Source organism: Lemur catta, chromosome 2 (assembly GCF_020740605.2).
Source record: "Lemur catta isolate mLemCat1 chromosome 2, mLemCat1.pri, whole genome shotgun sequence".
Taxonomy (NCBI): domain Eukaryota; kingdom Metazoa; phylum Chordata; class Mammalia; order Primates; family Lemuridae; genus Lemur; species Lemur catta.
This window is the reverse complement of record NC_059129.1, coordinates 103,896,540-103,915,369: the sequence shown is the minus strand read 5'-3', so window position 1 is coordinate 103,915,369 and position 18,830 is coordinate 103,896,540. Positions and strand designations below refer to the sequence as shown.

General features: G+C 39.8%; 1 long non-coding RNA gene across 2 annotated transcripts in view; it reads right to left on the bottom strand.

Annotated features, from left to right (window-relative positions):
* Positions 1-18,830, bottom strand: part of LOC123632216 — a 42,796-nt gene that overhangs the window by 22,859 nt on the left and 1,107 nt on the right. For both annotated transcript variants that reach the window (XR_006733303.1, XR_006733302.1), the window contains exons 2-4: positions 18,184-18,294; positions 17,521-17,575; positions 15,721-15,818 (exon numbers count right to left, since the gene is read on the bottom strand). This is a non-coding gene — a long non-coding RNA (uncharacterized LOC123632216). The remainder of the gene's footprint in view (positions 1-15,720; positions 15,819-17,520; positions 17,576-18,183; positions 18,295-18,830) is intronic.

Sequence of the window (18,830 nt, the reverse complement as noted above, 5' to 3'; positions counted from 1 at the left end):
AGAAAAAGGAATGAAGTACTGATATCACATGAATGAACCATAAAAACACATTAAGTGGAAAGAAGCCAGGCACAAAAGGCCACATATTGTATTTGCACACATTCCATTTACATGAAATGTGCAGGTAGGCAAATCTGGAGAGAAAGATAGTTTAGTGCTTGCTAGGGACTGAGAGTAGGGAAGAATCTGAAATGACAGCTAATGGGTTTGGGTTTTCTTTGGGTGAGGGGTGGAGAAAATGTTCCAAAATTATATTGTGGTGATGGCTATACCATTCTGAATATACCAAACTCATTGAAGTGTACATTTTAAATGGAAAAATGCTGTGGCATGTGACTTATATCACAATAAAGCTATGAACAAATACATGTCTGTGGAAAAAAGAGCTGATGGAAAAGGGCTCAGGCCTGCTTTTTGAGTGTTATTTACTTATAGTTATGATTGGTTTTCTTAGAGGTTTGCATGCTGTAGTAGTGGAAGAAGCCAACCTGGTTTAAAACCCAGGTTGTACCATTAACTGATTAAGTGACTATGGAAAAGCCCTAACCCTCATCTAAAAATAAGAATAACAACAGGACTTTTGTGAGGATTAATAAACTCATGCATGCAAATTCTTTTGAAAAGTGTAAACACTTGATAAATGCTCTTTACTATGTTACTGTAAATAGTTAATGGATTGCCTTGGTTCAAAGCCCGTGAGATCTTCAGCAAGTTACTTAACCTTTGTAGGGCTCAGTTCTCTCCTCTGAGGTAATAAAATACCTTCCCCACTGGGCTGTTATGAGAATTAAATGGGTTAATAATACATGTCACAATCTTAAAATAGCACCTGACACTTAGCATTCAATATTTATAACTTAATTTCTTATTTTTCTTGCCAAGCTTGCTTACAAACATAGTTTTTACACTTTGTATGTTTTTACTTCATTCTTCTCATGTCTTAGTCTCTTTGACCATATCCAATACAATTCCTCCCTCTCCTTTTAGTAGCTCTTGGTTATTTATAATCACCATATCCTTGTTTTCCTGCCATTCTTCTAGGCTGTGCATGCCAAATATTTGTGTTACTTCTTAAACACATGCCCTCTAACCCACATTGTAGTCTTTGGGCTGGGCTCCAATGCGTCAGTGATTTCTTTGCTCATTGGTTCTGTCTTCTGGATGATGACAGTGATGATTAGAAGAAAAAGACTACAAAGAAAAAGGAAAGAACCAAAATTTTGCCTGGGAAATATTAATACTTATTATCTGCTCCCTTTTAAGGAGGAAGTTTTAAAATGGCAATGTCACCCAATTTTAAAGGTGGCATGCTAAATACTGGCATAGCACATTATGCATTTACAGATAAGTCCTAATGAGCGGAGCCTAGAAGAGCTGTAAGGACATTACACATCTCCTCTGAAAGCCACTATATTAATACCTTTGGGTAACTTTTTTTTTCCTTGCGACAACTTCTTCCAGATGAGCTTTGGATAACTTTTGTCACTTCCTAGTTAAAACTTGATAACAAAGATACCTCACTTGAATCAAATGAGAAATGTGAAAATATAGATTTTAGAAAGCATGAAAAGGAAAAAAGAAATAGGACTCATGAGATCTACTTACTAGCGTTAATTTCTCCCTCTGTAGACTAGACATTTGATAAAACCCCTTAGAAGCATTACCAATCTATGCTTTTAAAATAAATCAGGAGATTACATTCACCATTCATTACTTAATTCATTCAATAAACACTGAGCACCTACAGTATACAGGAACATGCTGTACGTGGGGAGTGCTATGTGAGAGGACAGCTCACAGGAGAGAACCTCACTCACACGGGCAGCTCGGCGGTTCGATAAAGGCTTCCTGGCCAACATGACATTGAGCTAGGTCTTAAACAAAAAGTGGGAATTAGACAGTTGAAGGAAGAATATTCCAGGAAGAGGGAAGAGCTTACACAAAGGTACAAAGGCCTGAGAAGAGCCAACATGTTTAGGGAACTCATTAGTACTTACTTACACGCGCACAATACAGATTATATGGCTGGTGTGGGAGTTCATGGAGGGCAGACCACAATATGCTCTGAGTGCCGAGTATGCTGCTTAGGATGTCATGTTAAGGAGTCTGGATATTGTCCAGCAAGCAACAGGGAACAGAGTTTTTCAAATGGACAAGTGACACGATCACATATTTTAGAAATATTTGGGAATATGGAAAAATATACGAGGGCAAGTGTAAGGGCAGGAAGATCATTTAGGCAAAAAAAATGATAAGGGTCTGAATTAAGGTAGACACATTGGGAATGGGGGGCATTGAGGGCAGATTCAAATCATGTCCAAAACGATAAAGCTAACTTGGGTGACTAATTGGATGCACAGGTTGAAGGAGAAGAAGGAACTAAGAAATTTTCCCAAGTTGCTGACTTGGGTGACTGAGTAGATGAAGCAACCATACTCCAAGGAGGACAGTGCTTGGGGTAGAAATGGAAAGAGGAACAATTGTGTTTTTAATGTGTTTAGTGTGAGCTGACTAGGAGACGTGTAGGTAGAAAAGTCCAGCAGGTATTTGTTCTATGAGTCAGGAACTCAGAAGAAATGTCTGGGAGGGACTTCTAGTCTCAGTGGTCATTAGCACATAGTGCAGCACTCACTACCGTGAGACCATGAGCTCAGAGAGCAGGGACTCTGCCTTGTCTACAGTAGGTAGGCACCCAAGAAATATTTGAATGCATGAATGCCACACCAAAGGGAGCAAGAAGACTGAAGTCCCAACCTGGGACATGCTACCATTTGAAACTGAGTATCGACAGAAGAGCACACCAAGGAGGATGAGCAGGAGGAGGAAACCTGGGAGAGAATGAAGTCATGGAAGTGCAGCCAAGAAAACATTTCAAGGAGGGGATTCCAGCAAGGTCAAAGAACACGGGAGGGTCAGATAAAATGAAGCCGAAGGTGTGTTTATTGGATTTCACATCAAGGAGGTTGGTCATCTGGGGAAGACTGTCCTTTTGAAGGAGCTTAGCTGTGAAGGGAAGGAGAGAGAGCAGTAACTGGAGGAGACACAGGAGGGTTTTCTTTCTTTCTTTGTTTTAAGATGGAAATGTCATAAATACATCCATTTGATGAGAAGGAAGGGCTAATAGAATGAAAAAGACTGAAGGGATATAAAAGAAAGGAGACAATTAATGAAATGAGTTTGACAAAAATATTTCTAATTAGCGTTCTTTAAATGGGATACTCCTCATGGGCCCATAAATTATTATATGATTTTGCAAAAGAAATAGATTTACATTTCTTCTAAGAAGTACTTCAGTTATAGAAATCAAGGAATACTTACAGTGTTGCTCATTATCTGTGAGAAATATGCATATATCCATTAATCTTTCCTATATTTAATTATAAAATGAGACTATGCCCATTAATTCCATGTATCCTCCCCTCGCCCTCTCTCATCCCACCTCCTTTTCTCCTTCCTCCTAAGCCACGATTGGTATTCAGCACTCTGAATGGAAGGGGATGCAGCTATTTCATGCCTTTGTTCCTTCCAACTCACATGCTTTTTAGTTTTCAATTTACATGCAGAAATTGAACCAGAAAAAGAAACCCCGTGGAAACCATGCATGCACTACTATGGGAAGATGCCTCAGGAACTGGCTGGAACAATGGGATTCCGGAAAGCAAGGCCTGAGGCTCCCCTAGGTTCTAGAAAGCTATTCCGTCAATCAAAAACAAAGGAGGAAACAGGAAGAAATAAAAAAAAGAGGAAGAAATCTAATAAAATTCATTCATATTGTATCTGTGTTAAAAATTCAAATTCTCCTGCCTAAGTGGCCACCATCCCATGGCCCATTTTTCTATCTGAATGGACAGGTCTGGCATTTTAGTCCTGAGATGGGGGAGAGGAACTCTAGAAAAAGGAATTTCCTTTACTCTCTCTTTACTTCTCTTTATGTTAAGTAGCAAAGTAGTTCATTTAAGAAATTGGAACTACTCAATAGCTTAAAAGCTGAATCACTAGTTTTTTAGAGTAAAAATTATATATGTATTTTATAAAAAGCTGTAACAGAACAGAGGGTATTAAGCAAAAGATAAAATTCCCTTCAGCCTGTCATTGCCCCAGGACCCTCCCCAGAGGTGATCATTGACAGTAGTTAATTGGGTATCTTGCCAGAAATTCCCTAAGCATGTGTGAGCAAAAATATGATTACATTTTATTTGAAAGGAAGATGATGGCAGTTATGATCACCTGGCCCCTAGGCTGCCACAGTCCTGGGCTTTTGTTTCTAAATCTTCAAGTGGGTAACCAGGCCTTTTTTTTTTCCTTTTCCTATTGAATTAACTAAAATGGCCATAGCAACTGTACATTGTAGTCTTGGTTCTGTAGTGATAAAGTCCTAAGTAGGTTTTAGCAGTGCTGTGAGGGCACTTCAACGCTCTGATCCTCCTCTTTCCCCTCCAAAAGGGAAGAGCAGCTTTGAAAAGTGAAGCCCCTGCTGAGGTCCTTCTCTGACTCCCCTATTCCTCTCCCAGCGGGAGACCCTCGTGCACGGGGAAAGCATCCTGCCCTGGCCACTCTTTAATGAGTATCCAGTTAAACAGAAAACCAAAAGCCTCTTTTCTGAAGACAAGAGAGGATAGACCTGATGTAGAAAATACCATGAACTAGGAAATAAATGAGGAAGAATCAGACTTTCAGTTAAAATAAGAAAAAGGAGAATCTTTTAAAAACTTCTCAGAATGATTTGCTGTTTCCACACATCCGTGGATCTCTCTGCGAGAGCTCCTTTCATCATGCTGAATAGTTACAATGCTGCTTAAAAACGTGCAAACCTCTGCACTTGCTTGCTTCTGTTGACAAAAGATAGCCCTCCTATCTTTTTCAGTCGCAGCCCTTCCAGGACTCAGCGACCTGAGCAAGAAAATGAGCAAAAGGGGAAAACAGGCTTCTACTTTTTGGCATCGACCCAATTTTCCAATCTTCAAAATTCTCAGCCAGTTTCCCTCTCCTCATCACTGCATTGTGCTACTTGAAAGACACAGTGGAAATAGCTATGGGAACACAAAGAAAGAAAGAACACACACCATGGGGTTAGTGAAGAGGAAACCCTCTTAATAGATTTCAAAAAGAATAAATCCTGGAGCAATCCTGAGACTTAAAAGATTTACCAGAAATGTGGGCAGAATTCCAAGACCATGATGCTGGAAAAAATTAAGATATTGGGCACTGTAAGATAGAAGATAAAGGAGGAGAAATTCCAAATGAATTAATCATTAAATTTATGTACGGCTTCTTGTTAACAAGAATCCTACCAAGAATCATAAGATTCAACTTCATTACTCTGCTAGTTGGAGTAAATACGATGTAGCACTTGCTAAAGTAATTTGTGTCATCTTATTTCTAAAGTAATTTCATGTACTCTGGGCCTTTCAGGTAGCCAAAACTTGCACAAGTAAGAGCTTTCCAGTAATTAAAAAAACAAAAACAACAAAACCCACAAACACTTCCTATAGCAGTATTGCCTGACCTGTCTTAAGTCCTGCTCAGGAATATTGAAATCTATAGCTTGGCTGGACCACAGCTTTGTCCTCAGTAATTATTCTCTGTCTACAAACTCATAAGGAATAGACTCAATGCAAAGAAAGCACTAGAAATTGAACTATAAGAAGAATCAGCCTAAAGATGTCTCAAGAAAAATCAGTGGTATATTTTTTTCTTTTTCTTTATTTCAGTATGGGTCTGGTAACCTATGAGGGCTTTTAATATATAATCTGGCTTTATTGGCTTTTCCTTTAAAGGTTGCAAAGATAGATTTATTTTATGGATGTGTATGACAAATACACAAGTTTCCATAAACTTCAAGTTGTACTGAAATTTTAATAGCTTGGCTGCAAATCAAAAACACTCATCAAACATTCAGGGTTTACTGGCTTTTTTGGTGTTTGGAACTATGGGGGGCAATAAAGAAGATATAACGGAGTTTTTATTTCTTTAAACTAATTGGTGAATAGATTTGTCTAGAATAGAGACTCAGTGGTCCTGTCAGAAATGTTGTGGGAAACAGGCAGAATAGCAGAGCATAGACAGAGATGTTGGGGACAGGCATCAGAGCAGAGAGGCGTCATGGGAGAGGGAAGGTGAGCTGGCTCAGGTGTCCTGAGGTGCAGACTGGCAAACCCTACAGTTGCTTATCTGACAGATCCCTCATTTGGTTCAGATGTTTGGCAGAGAGCTTTGATACGAAGAAAGATAGTTCTGGCCTCTGGTCCAGTGAGAGGCAAGCAGCTGATCCCATTCTTTCTGACGGGACGTGAGAGGAAGTCTGCTGCGGGCTTCTGCTCCTGGTAAAAAGCTAGCGACGTGTAAAGGTCCCTTTTTACCTGGTTTTCCCCAGGCCGGCCCTTCCCCACCAGCTTGCTGTGCCCTTTCTGACCTTTGCATGTTGGGAAGCTACGGCTATGGCAGCCATCTTGCAGCCATGAGGAGATGAGTGCTCGGACCAGCCGACATGCTTTGGATGATAAAGCAGGAGGATAAAAAGATGCTGGGTCTTTGAGGACCCCACTGAGAGGATGACCCGAGGCCAGCAACTGTCTATCTCTAGACTTATTATATGAGAACAATAAACCCCATTTTTTCTAAAACTTAACCAGTCTCTTATTGTTGGACATTTCAGCTGGTTCAACATTTCCCTCTTATACATGACATTGTGACAAAAATACAGCCACGTTTTTGCACACATCCATGATTATTTCCTCAGATGTGTTCTTAGGAATGAAATCGCTGAGTCCAAATGGTTAATACCAAGCTAAGTTTCCAGAAATGTGATATGAATTTACAATCCCTTTATAGTAGTGTATAGGAGAGCCCATCCCCCCCTTTTTAAAAATGTCCAGTATGTTGCCAATTTGATAGCCTAAAAAAGATTTATTTGCCTTTCCTATTTTAATTTGCTTTTCATGAGTTACTACTAAGGTGAAATGCTTTTTCATTTGTTTATGGACTTTTTAGTTTTGGTCTATTCCAGCACTCCTTCAGGACCAAACTTCTTAAAGAGGTGCAAATATTCTCTGTCACCACCTCCTCACTGTCCTTCGACCTCTCAGCCACTCCCCACTGGTCACCAATGACCTCAATTTCACCAAATCCTGGGGTCATTTTTCTGATCTCATTTCTCTAGACCTTTTGGTAGTATTTGACACCATCTACCTCTTCCACCTTAGAACACTCTCCTTTCACCTTTTCAGGTACCACATCTAACTGGTTTTCTTTTCACCTCTGTGCTGTTCCTTCTGTTTCCTCCTCTACCTGACCCCTCTGGCCAAGCCCTGGGCCCCCTGTCCAGGTGCACTCATCCACTTCCCATGGCTTTAATTACCACATTGATATCTCCAACACAAACTTTCCCCGGGCTCCAGACTCATGCATCCAACTGGCAGTAACATCTCCACTGGGATGTGTCTCAGTGATCTCAAATTTAACACATTCTGAAACAAACATTGACTCTCCTGCTCCTCCCCCAGAACTTCCCTGTCTTAGAAAATGTCACCATTATTTTCAGAGCTACTTAGGTCAGAAACCTGAGGGTCATTTTTGGTGGTTCCCTCAAGTTCCCTTCCCACTCATAAGCAAGTCCTACTGTTTCTCTTTCCACAGGGAATCTTGACCCTTCTGCCCCTCTCCATCTGCTCCAGAAACCTCATCCATGCCAGCATGCCTTAGGCCAGCCTGGACTACTGCCACGACTTCCCACCCCACCACCCTGTCACACTCCTGCACCCCTCCAATCTGCTTTCTGAACAGCAGCCACAGGATATTTTTTTTAGTGTAAAATTTCATCAGGTTATTGTCCTGCTTAATGCCCTTCATTGAATCCCCATAATTTATAAGATGAATTCCAACCTAGTTATCATGATCTAGAAGGCTCTTTATAAACTGTCCATTGCCCACGTTTTCAGCCTCATTCCTTACCAGTCTACCTGCCCCCTCCCTTATCACATGGGCCTCCTTTCTGTTACTGGAATCACTAAGTGTCTTGCCACTCCAGGGCCTTTGCACATGCTGTTCTCTCTTACTGGAATGTTCTTCCCAATTCTTCCCACCCCTCTTCACTTAGCAAGCTCCCTCACATCCTAAAGAGATAAGCCTTTCCTGGCCACTCTGTCAAAGAACTTCCCCTCTGTATTCTCTGTTACTCTGCCCTGTTTGATCTCTTCACAGCATTTATGACAGTTTATAATTACTATGCATATACATTTGTTTCTTATCAACTATATCTCACTTATACTCTAAGATCCAGGAGAGTGGAGCCTATGCCATTTTATTCCAGCATATACTTAGTGCCCAGCACAATGCTTCCCAAATAACAGGCTCTCAAGAAATATTTGTTGAATAATGGATGAATGGGTACTTTACCCAGTTTAATTTATATTGGTGTTTCAATATTTTCTTGTTGATTTTCAAGAACTTCAAGTATTCTTTATAATTAAGTATACTAATGCTTTCTTATTTACTCTGTTTTGTTTTTGTTTTGTTTGGGTCTATAGATGTGTTCACTTTTATGTACTCAATTCTATCATTTCTTTCCTCTCAGATTCTATCTCCAGTGTCAAGATTAGGTTGACTTTCCCTTCGAGAAGTCCATAAATATTCACCCTCATTTTATTCTAACTGGTACTTAATATTTTTGTTTATTTCAACCTTAAATTCATATAGAGTATGTTCTGCTATATGACACAATGTAAGATTGAGCTTATCCCAATAATGTTTATTCAATATTCCTTTCATTTATGGCGTGTGGGAAATGCCATATGTAATATGTATTATAGATATGCTTATAAATATTTAGGTGTGTTCATGCAATCGTAAGAATGTTTCTTTACTTGTATGTCTATTCCTGAATCAGTATCACTCTATTTTATTATCTGGGAAGGTCAGTCAGTACCTTTTCATTATTTAAAGGATTTTCAAGGGTAATATTGACTACATCCAAGTTTTCAAAATTTTTTTATCTATTCCTACTATTTTTTTCCTTCCAGATAAACTTAAAAGAAAAAAAAATGCCCCAGTAGAATTCTAATTGGAATTGCATTTGATTTATAGTTTAACTTGGGAAAATTAAAATCTTAACATTATTAAGTCTTTCCTCCCAGGAACATGGTCCATCTCTCTATTTAAATCTTTTAAATTCATGATTCTCAGTGAAAACATGTGATTTTTACACATAGTTCCCACTCCTTTTTAGGTTAACGTGGTAGACACTGCCAGTGCCTTTCTTACCAAATATTCTTGGCATTTCCATCTACTTGCCAGGGCTGTCTACTGTGCATCTCTGCACTTCTGTGAGGGATCTTTTCTGGCCATAGGAGCACACTTAGCCTATTGGCAGAGTAAGCTGGGAAGTTGGAGTTTATGTCCCTAGAAATAGCCTTTAACCAATGCCAGTGGGGAATTCAGTGGGTGTGATTGTTAATTTTATGTGTCAGCTTGACTGGGACATGGGGTCCCCAGATTCAATATTATCTCTAGGTGCATCTGTGGGTGTTTCCAGATGTTAGCGTTTGAATTGGTGGACTCAGTAAAGCACATTGCCCTCCCCGATGGAGACGGGCTTTATCCAATCCGTGGAGAGCCTCAGTAAAACAAAAAGGTAGAGAGGAAGGGGGAATTCGCTCTCTTCCTGACTGCTGAGCTGGAACATCAGTCTTCTCCTGCCCTTGACTGGGACTTACACCATAGGTCCTTTCATTCTCAGAACTACACCACCAGCTTTCCCTGGTCTCCAGTTTGCAGACAGTAGATCGTGGGATTTCTCAGCCTCCATAATCTCATGAGCCAATTTCTTATAGTAAATTATGTATGTTTCTGTGGATAACCCTGACTAATACAGTGAGTAAACACCAGCTTCCTCTGCCTTCTGTCGGAATGACTCTGACGTTTGCTCACAGTGTCTCCCAGAGAGTACCCCGTAGGGAGGCACTCTATTTGCCTTCAGGAGTACAGGTTTGATGATGTACCCCCTGTTAACTTCCTTTTTTCCCATCCTCATTTCCAGACTGGTTCAAAAAACAACTCTAACACTTACCCTTGTCTCAGGGTCTGCTTCAAGCGGAACACAAACCAAGATGTGACCCCTGTTTATTTTTGGTTTCTATTGTAAATGAGACTTTTAAAAATTATAATTTCTAACTAGATATATAAAAGAGTCATTGATTTTTTTGTCTAGGGCAAGGATAAATGATATATGCATACAATAACATATTCAAACATAAGTTTTTGGCATGCAAAAATTAGTACTATTAAATTGTTTTACATATATACTCTTATACATTACAAATTACTGTACAGTTTATACATCTATACAAATACAGTATGTAGAGTTGTATCCAAACCCCCCTATATATACAGGACTTCAGGGGCAGCTTGGGGAATTTTCAAGGGTAACTTTGACTATGCATAACTTTCACCTCACTCACTGTTTTTAGAACCTAACCTCAAGATTTTTGGCAACTGGCTCCCATACTGAACTCATTTATTAGTTTTAATAATGTTTCAATTGATTCTCTTGGTCTTTCCAGGTAGATAATTACATTTACGGAAAATAATAATTATGCCTCCTTTTCATCATTTATACATATGCTTTCTTCTTTTTGTCTTAGTGCATTTATTAGATTTTCAGAACAATGTTAAGTGTTAGTGGTGAAAGGAATATCCTTGTCTAACCTCAACTTTGAATAAAAGTGGTATGTTTCTCTTTATTGAGAGAGAGAAAAAGAGAGAAAATAAAAAGAGTTTGGAGGCCAGGCATGGTGGTGCATGCCTGTGGTCCCAACCAACTACTTGGGAGGCTGAGGCAGGATCGCTTGGGCCAAGGAGTTTGAGGTTACTGTGAGCTGGGCTGATATCATGGCACCCTAGTCCAGGCAACAGAGCAAGACTCTGTCTCTAAAAAAAATAAAAATAAAGAGTTTGGGGAACACATATAGCTTATCCAAAGGCAATTCATTAAAATAAATGATAAATTGCAGAATGGAACAAATTTCAGCTGTACTTGCATATGAAATATTTTCTTATTTTGCAATAAACTATTCTTAGTAAACTTGACTCTCTTGATTTAAAATGAATTTGATATCCATAAGACCATCAATAAGTTAAGTCTATTTGAGATCTTCTCTGGCTGCTTTCTTTTGACCGCACTTTTGATTCCATGGATCATATGAAGAAGCATGGATTCCTCACACTGGTCTGGTGCTTTCCAAGTGTAGGGCAGTTGACCCTGATTTGTAAGCTTCAAAAAGTAAACCTCTAAGGTGTAACAGGGATTTGAGTTTCCACACCTGTACTTGCCAAATTCACATATCCCAGGTAACTGTTTCTCTCTTATTGTTGGTTCTGACAGCCAGTCCCAGGTATTTTTACATACATACAAAATATATCTAAGTGAAAATATATACATATTTATAGATAGGAGTAATATATGTACATATAGATATATTTTCACGTAGATTATTTTCACAATTATATTTACAATATAAATATTTTGGAAAATATATCTGAATTCATCTTAAACTCACTACAATATCCCAGTATCTATTCAATACGTGTCTTCTTATATTCAAGTTAAGTCATATATGTTTATACATGTACAAAATGATGTATGTGTAAGGACAAGAATTTCAGCACTTTTTGTAGTCACAAAAGATTGGAAACATCTAACATGTCCATCAATAGGTGATTAGTTAAATAAATTGAGACGCTTGCAAGGAAAGTACCTTAAAAGAGACTCAATTTTTTTGGACCTGGTTGAAAGTGTTTATTTCCCCCTCATCCTCCACGTTAGTATAGCTGACCCAGAATCTGACTTCACAAATGTAGGGACAATAGGGAGTGGGTGAAGAATAAGGTGGATTGGGGATTTTCAAAGTATATCCATGAGGATAAAAGTGTAATATTTATGAGGGATAAAAACTGGAAAAATATTTTACCCTTCACATACTATCAAAAGATGGACAGTAACTTAAAATCAGTGCTACCTGACAGGTACTCTGGCAAAAGCATCTCTTGCCCTCCTAGTGTCTATCTGGCTTGAGGAGGACTGCTAGGTTATAAAGCCAACAAGAACAACAAAAATTCTGGCCAAATTAGTAAAGCAATAGCCAAAATGAAATTTGAGGATGATAGCTGATATTACTTCCAAATTTTAAAATCACCTTAAATTTTTGTATTGTATATCTATGTGAAATATAAAATGTATTTTGTATCTATGTGAAATGTGTATCTATCTCTTGTCTCCCCAGAGCACTGCTCAATTTTATCATCTTCCCATGTGGCACACTGGCTACATACTCAGCAAAGCCATTTCCTCTTCTTCCTGGGAACACCACTAGACTATACTTTCCAGCTCCCATGCCTATAGGTGTGGCCGTGTGATTAGCTCTGGCCAATAGAATATGAGCAGAAATGATGGAAGTCACTTTTAGACCTGACCCCTAAAGTCTGCAATTCTTTCTCTTCCCTTGTTGTCCAGTTGTATGAATAGAATCAAGTGACAACCTGGCTGCAGGGAGCTTAGGTCCCTCAATAACTTTGTGAATAACTGCCCTTTAAAACCCAATTGGACTGTGACTTAAGAGAGAAGTAAATCTTTGTTATGTAAAGCCACTGAGATTTGGGGATTGTTATAGCAGTTGGTTTTAGTTTACTAATTGGTTTTGTTGGCTAATAGACATAGCTCTGTATATCTCTGATCTAATTTTCAAATTCTTAGTAAATAATACTTGGTTTATTCTGGGAAAAGTGCCCACCCCTGATCATTTGGCTATACCGAGGTAGGGGTGTTACAGAGTCACTTCATATAAACATGGCTTTCAGAAGCCCACTCCTGGGTGTTGGGAACTATTCCCAGAAAAGGGCAGTCACTGTGAGCTGAGCAGCCACTACAAGAGTGTCTCACACATGAAGAATGATGGTAAACAGGAAGAAGCTAGGACTGACAGAACCTCTTATGCAGACTCTCAGGGTAGGAGAAAGGGCAAAAAACCCATCCGTCTTCCCATTCCTCAGAAGCTGCACATCCCTATAAGACCTGTCGTAAATCCTGGCATTCATTCTCAGAGACAATTAACTCTCCCTTGGGAAATGTAGAATAAATGAAAGTTAAAAGATCATTCACGTTAGACATTATGATCAAACAGTTATCATGTACCTTGCTGAGGGAATGTAAGTGTGGGCCTAGCCTGTCATCCTCTTGCCAGGGAACAGATTGGAAAGGAAGAAATTCCTCTCAAATAAGTAGTGACACTCAGTCATGGCACACTGAGGTTCACAGGGATTTGGGTGAACAATTGCAGTGGGTGTTTGTCATTTTAAAATTCCGGCCCAGCATCTCATCTCCCTTCTGTATTGGGAGAGTCCTATTATCTGAGTTGGATGGGGGCAAGCCTTCATCATTTCCCACAGAAGCTGAAAAAATACAAATGCCCCTCCTCCTCCTCCTCTGCCTCCTGTTCTCCAACTCCCTCCCACCCTGGCTGACAGCTAGGGTATGGTCAGCCTATTGGATGATGGCACCTAGAAATTGGAATTTTCTTTTTTTTTTTTTTTTTTTTGAGACAGAGTCTCGCTCTGTTGCCCAGGCTAGAGTGAGTGCCATGGCGTCAGCCTAGCCCACAGCAACCTCAAACTCCTGGGCTCAAACAATCCTACTGCCTCAGCCTCCCGAGCAGCTGGGGCTACAGGCACGCGCCACCATTCCCGGCTAATTTTTTTCTCTATATATTTTTAGTTGGCCAGATAATTTCTTTCTATTTTTAGTAGAGACGGGGTCTCGCTGTTGCTCAGGCTGGTCTCAAACTCCTGACCTCAAGCGATCCACCCGCCTTGGCCTCCCAGAGTGCTGGGATTACAGGCGTGAGCCACCGCGCCTGGCCAGAAATGGGAATTTTCAGCAAGTGAGACAAGGATGAAGAGACAGTTTGGAGTCTACATCCAGCGGCATTGCCCCTGGGCAGTGGCAGAAGTCTCTGGCTGTGTGAGGTCCCAGTTCTCAAATGTGACCCTGGGTGGTGATTCCTGGTTCCTGCTTATTTTTTGAGCCTTGTTTTTAGGTCTTCCCATCGATTCCATGAGCCACCCAATATCTTCCTAATAAATTCCTACTGGGCTTAAATTAGACATAGTAAGTTTTTGATGCCTGTAACCAAGAACCTTGACTTGTACAATAATTTTCTCTTCCTTCAGTTCCTTTTTTTCCTTGACAACCTAACAGAATATTCGAATTCTTGAAAGTGGCAAGATATATGTTACAAAATCCACATCTCATATGAATGTAGATCACTAAACTAATTAGAAAGCTGAGACATTATCTTTTTCCTTTAGAACTACAAGAGGCTCTGACCAGAAAAATACCTGAATCATTGAAGGCATACTCTAGGAGCGCTACCAAATCAAATTGAAAAACCACAAAGCACCTGCTGGCCTTGCTGTGGGGCTCGTGAGCGTCTCCCAGGGGTGCCAAGTCAGGCTTAGCTCACCCACAGAAGGTCAGGCCAACCAACCTGTCCCTGCAAACAGGGGAGTTCAAAAGCTTCTGATCCAGTTATCTATACCAGGGTGGGGTGTTCTATTGGCTCAGCCACATAGGAGGAATCTCAAACATCATTACTGCACTGAATAGAACCTGGAAATAGAGAACAGTGAGGAGTCAAGAAAGGGCCAGAGTGGGCGGTACAGCTAGTTAGGATGTAAAAAAAAGACAGGCCATCTTATGACAGAAGAGCCTCCCTTGTGAGGCCCTATAGGAGGTCTGTTGGAAGGAAGATAAAATTATGAAATTAGAAGGCCTTCCATCTAGACCCTCAAGGTTGACTAAGTCCTGTTTCCTGACACTTGAACCTCACCAGCTAATAATCCAAGCCTCCCTTGGGGAGTTGGGCAAAGAATCTAAGAAGACCATCTTCAATCAGCACCACCCTAACCACCCTCCCTGAGGTCTGGTTGGGATACAGGCCTTTCTTCCTCCCCAGTGGGTCCGGCTTGCCTAGTACTGACCCTGACACGTTGAGAGGATCAGCAGAGGTCCAGTGCACACGGGCTCTAAAACCATGTTCATAATATCTACTGTCTGGTGAGCCCACTCTCCACCTTTGTAAGAGGAGAGGGAGCTGGATAGCCACAAACACTAGGAGGCTGTGCTGTGGTCTGCCCTGAGGAACAACTGTCCAGTGTGGACAAGAATTAAGAAGAGATGCATGGTAGAAAAGTAATGACAGAATTCCAGCTTCAAAAGCGTAGCAGGGCTTCTTTCTCCCAAAGGCAGGTTTAACACCACCTGCCCTCCTTCTTGAGCTCAGGCTAGGGTGTTATATGGAATGTCCTGCCCACATGAGGTTTTTTTCTAGGACCGTCCCCTGCTAGTTCAAGGCAAGCTGTAGACCCAATATGTCCTGAATCTACTGGCTACACTATGAAGATCGTGGATTTAAAAATATGTAGTTAGACAGCAGATGCAATTGTATGAAAAATTTAAAAAAAGATAAAAATAAATAAATAAATAAAATAAAAATATGTAGCACTTTATATAAGGACTTAATAGGCACTGTCAGAAACAAGAAGTAAACAGTGAGCCAGGTATGCTAAGTACAGAAAAGTTAGCTTTGGGGCCAGCTTCCCAGTGGTCTCTCACTCTCAGAATGAGAGAATCATTTTTCTAAGAATCATTCTTGCAAGTCCCAGAAAACTCACCAGAAACAAGAAGGGTGGCTGTGGGTAGATGGAAGAGAAGGCCTCCTTCTGGCTCCAGTCCTGGTCTTGGTTCCTGAACACCACCACAGGGCAATACTCTGACAAAAGGGAGAAAAAATAGCAGAGAAGACGAGGAGGAAAAGAAAAGGGAATTAAAGTAGCAAAGAGAGGAATAAGTTTAAAATCAGTTTTTATTGTTTCTTCTAATAACATAATAAATGCCCAATGTAAAAAGTTGAGAAAATTAAGAATATGATTAAAAAATAAGGATGACCCAAAATCTCATAACTTGGAGAAAATCACTGTTAAAATTTTTGTGTATGTACTTGCATATTTTTCTTTCTATGAAAATTTACATATATAGGTAAGTTAAATAATGGGAATATATATGTATTAACACATACATAAACATACATATATCCGCACACAAACAATACAAATTCATTGTTCACTTTTTTCTCTTAGTTTGTTGTGAAAATCTTTCCAAATAAATAAATAATATCATCATCATTTTTATGGCTATATAGCAGTGGTCCCCAACCTTTTTGGTACCAGGGACCAGTTTCATGGAAGACAATTTTTCCACGGATGGGAGGGGGGATGGTTTTGGGATGATTCAAGTGTATTACATTTATTGTGCAGTCAAACCTCTCTGCTAATGATAATCTGTATTTGCAGTCGCTCCCCAGCAATAGCATCACCACCTCAGCTCCACCTCAGATCATCAGGCATTAGATTCTCATAAGAAGCGTGCAACATAGATCCCTCGCATGCGCAGTTTACAGTAGGGTTCAAGCTCCTGTGAGAATCTAATGCTGTCACTGATCTGACAGGAGACAGAGCTCATGTGGTGATGTGAGCCATGGGGAGCAGCTGTAAATACAGATGAAGCTTCACCTGCCACTCACCACCTACTGAGCAGCCTGGTTCCTAACAGGCCATGGACCAGAACGGATGGCACTGGTCCAAGGCCCGGGGGTTGGGGACTGCAGCTATATAGTATTTTTTATGGAGATAACATGATTTACCAAATCCCTTATTAATGGACTTTTTCCAGTGTTTCACTATTATAAACAATGTTCCAATTACTCCTACCATAGGTACATCTTTGCAAATTTGTTCCATTCTTTCCCAAAAGTAAAATTGCTAGGTCAAAAGTATACACTTTTCAAAAAGTTTTTCACAAATGCTATTAAATTGCCCTCTAGATATGTTGTACCAATTAACAATCCTACTAGTAGGGTGTGGGTATTGATTTTCCCATATCCTTTTATGTCTTTGGCCAACTAGGTAGTTGAGACAAACTATATCTTTGCATTGCTTTGGTTACAAGTGGAGTTGAACCTCCTCTGACATTTACTGGCCATTTGGGGATGCATTTCCCTTGCACATAGTTTTCCACTGGAGTGTTCATCTTATTTTCCCATTGATTTGTAAAAACTCTGTATCAACTATTCTTACCCTTGTCATGTGTGTTGCTACTGAGTTGACATTTAAGACAAGATTAAAACTAAAGTGTAACAGTAAGATGAGAGCATATTTTACCTAATAAAGTTAAAAACAAGAAAAAGTTACTTTAAAAGCAAGAGAATAAGATTTAGGTGAGACAAAATAAAGAAAGCCAGATTAGAAAGAGGAAACTTTAAAGTAAAAGATGTAGCAAAATAAAAATAACCAATACCAATCAAATCAAAGAAAAATTCTAGAGCAATCTCTACAATGTCTAATTTATATATTAGAAGCTGCTCATAAGAAATCAAGAAAACAAAATCTGGGGTTGTAGAGGACAATGTGACTTACCTTGGGTAAGCCAGGGACAGTGTTGTGGATCATTAATTATGTCTTCTATAGAGACCTGCAGAGTAGATAAAAATGGAGGATAGTATCCAAATTTTTTGCAGTACTCTATACGCTTGTTCAGACCATTAGCAAATCCTCCTGAGGAGGCCAAATTCATTGAAAGGGCATTTAAGAAGGGCAGCAGATAAAAAAGGTAGGTAAGGAAAGGAAAGAATTACAAAAACAGGATGAAGTCTTGATGGGAGCAGGTTAATCTGTCATTTTAACTGCATTGTCTCTTCTTTTTGTCCACTAATTAGATCAAGGAGCTATTAGAGTTGCAGACACTAAAAAGTGCCTCCTCTTGAAGAAGACAAAAAAAAAGGCGGGGGGGGGGGGGGGGGGGGAGGGAGAGAGAGAGAGAGAGAGAGAGATGGCTTACCCCACCTACTCCAGATTTCATGTAAGAGAGATTGAATCACACAAGGAATTCCAAGGAGGTCTATATTCTAAGAGTGGTTTTTCTGACAGCATACAACAGGTTATCTTTAAAAAGGAGGAAGGTATACATAAACTGCTTCCATGTTCATTTAGTTTTCCAGGAATAGTGTGAGATCACTTTTACTATTTTCCCCATTTTATGTATGAGGACACACTGAGGTTCAGAAAGGATAAATGACTTACCTCACCATGGTGCATTCAACAGTGCACTGTGGAGCTGGAATCATAAACAACTCTGGACCAGTGTTGTCCAATGGAGATATAACACAAGTCATATGTGTTATTTTAAATTCTCTAGAAGACACATGTATAAAGTAAAAGAGACAGGTGAAATTGACTTTAATATTTTATTTAGCATAATACATCCAGACTATTATCATTTTAACATGTAATCAATATAAAAATTAGATATTTTACATTTATTTTTCATGCTAAATCTTTAAAATCCAGTATGCCTCTTACATTTACAGCACATCTCAATTTGCACTAACTACATTTCAAGTACTGAAGTATATTTCAAGTACTTAATAGCCATGTGTGGCTAGTGGCTGCAGCACTGGACAGCCCAACTGTAGACCAGTGGTTCTCGAGATGTAGTCTCCAGACCAGCAGCATCAGCATCACTTGGGAACTTGTCAGAAGTGCAAATTCTTGGGCCTAATACCACGTCTACTAAATCCAGTCCAAATAAACCTAGGACAGCCATGTGGACTAGCACTGAGGAAGAACCTCTGCTCTTGAGATAAGCAATTCTTGGTTAGATGAAGCTGACATTCCCTTGTATGAAAATATTCTAGTCCCAGCTATGGTTCCATTTCTAGAAACTATGG